General features: G+C 48.9%; 1 pseudogene; it reads left to right on the forward strand.

Moving 5' to 3' along the window:
* Positions 1 to 1,192: 1,192 nt before the first annotated feature.
* Positions 1,193 to 1,847, forward strand: LOC100769363 (annotated as a pseudogene).
* The last annotated feature ends 379 nt before the right edge of the window (positions 1,848 to 2,226 follow it).

Consider the following 2,226-nt stretch of genomic DNA (forward strand, 5'->3'; position numbering starts at 1 on the left):
CTTGTCCCCTTCCCCTTCTCCCTCGTCCTCTATCTCCTTTCCACACATCCTAGCCCATTCTAACACAGACTCCCCTTCTCCTCCTCTTAAAAATGACACCTGCAATGTCACTTGCTGCTGTTTTCCGCCTGAGTCAGAAAGCAGCCACTTTAACTTTCCTTCCTGGTTTAATAAAGGATCTCTCTGTGAAAACTGGTGTTTGGGTGTGGTTCATGCCTAATCCAAGGTCCAGAAAGAAGCCTCCCCTGTGCAGGGGATCTTCTTCAAAATCACCTAGCCTCTAGCATCCTAAACCCCAGCATGGGGCCGGAGAAATGGCTCTACCCCTAAGAGCACTTGCTGTTCTAGCAAAGGACTCTCATTCAGTTCCCAGCCACCACATCAGACAACTCAAAACTACCTATAACTCTAGCTCCAGGGCATCAAACTCTACTCTTTTCTGGCCTTCACGGGCTCCCATGCCTGGGTCTGCATAGATACACAGAGACACATAAATAAAACTTAAATAAATCTCTAAACGCCAGCATCTCAGGATCCATGTGGAGCTACGGCCAAGGTCAAAGAACACACTCATGTCTCCCTCTGGGCACCCTAACCTTCCCAACACATGACCCGTACAAAGCACCTTTCCACTCCCCAGATCAGAGGTCACCGCCCCACCATGCTTGATCACCCTAACCAACCATCCTCCTAGGACAAGTGTGGCATGGCCGCATCCTTCTCAAATCAGAGATCACAGACCCCTATACCTGGAACTTCCACCACCACAGTAGACCCTTGAAGTGCTCTCTTGAACCTCAGGTCAGAGGCCACACCACTGCTGACACTGGAAAACCATCACCTGTTCTGTCAGATCATGCAGAGCACCTGCTCATGAGTTCAAAGGTCATGGCATTCCCTCTCTATGCTTAGACAATCTCAGATACCATACCCAAAAGTCAGTAATGGGCTTCCAACACAACTGACTCCAATCTGGCAAAGTTGCATAAACAGCAAGCAGATATTCAAATGTCCACATGACACAGGCAGGTCAGACTTACACCAAAGACCATAATCAAGAAAATATGCACAAGTCTCACTACAAAAATGCAGATAGGGCAGGCGAATCCCCGCGTGCAGAGGGTGCCGAGGCAGGGGCTGTCGGGCAAAGCACACGAGCTGCGTGCGAGGCCACCTCCTTCCCTCCATAGCCATGGCTTACAAAATCCTACGAGCGGTCATCCTCGGGCCGCCCGGCTCTGGTAGGGCACCGTATGTGAAAGGATGACCCAAAACTTTGGCCTTCAGCATCTCTCCAGCAGCCACTTCTTGCAGGAGAACCTCAATGCCAGCACGGAAGTTGGTGACACGGCAAAGCAGTACCTAGAAAATGGTCTTTTGGTTCCAGATCATGTGATCACACGACTAATGGTGTCAGAACTGGAGACCCGGAACACAAAGCACTGGCTACTAGATGGCTTCCCGAGGACATTAGTACAGGCAGAAGCCTTGGACAGAATCTGTGATGTGGACCTAGTGATTAGTTTGAATATTCCCTTTGAGACACTTAAAGACTGTCTGAGCCGATAATGGATTCACCCTTCTAGCGGGAGGGTCAATAATCTGGACTTCAACCCACCTCAAGTGCTGGGGGTTGATGACATTACTGGTGAGCCACTTATCCAACAGGGAGATGATAAACCTGAAGCAGTTGCTGCCAAGCTACAGCAGTACAAGGATGCGGCAAAAACAAGCGCCGAGAGGTGCTCCACCAGTTCTCTGGGACGGAGACTAACAAAATATGGCCTTATGTTTACACACTTTTCTCAAACAAGATCACATCTATTCAATCCAAAGAAGCATACTGAGCCTGCCATCGGAAGAACCAAGAAGACATGGTCGTTCACTCGGGTCGTCCTGGTGCCCTGGCCAAATTAGAAGCTAGCTGAGATAACTTGCAGCATCTTTTCTAGTTTAAATGATCAAGTAATAAGGAAAAACTAGTGGGTAGAAAGAATTCATGAAGAAGAAACGCTCTTCCTGCCTTTGAAAAGAAGCTGTAGCTCTGCAGATGAGAAAGCAAGTACAGACTGGATTTCCACCAGCGTTGAGCCTACACTCTCATGGGTTGACAGCCATATGCTTCTATCCTAGCCTTTTTGCATGCAAAGGTGGTGGAATCCCTGGTTCATGCCACCTTCTGCAGGCTGTTGAACCACAGCACTGTAAGCCTGAGAACTTGAACGG

This window comes from Cricetulus griseus, chromosome 3 (assembly GCF_003668045.3).
Source record: "Cricetulus griseus strain 17A/GY chromosome 3, alternate assembly CriGri-PICRH-1.0, whole genome shotgun sequence".
NCBI lineage: Eukaryota > Metazoa > Chordata > Mammalia > Rodentia > Cricetidae > Cricetulus > Cricetulus griseus.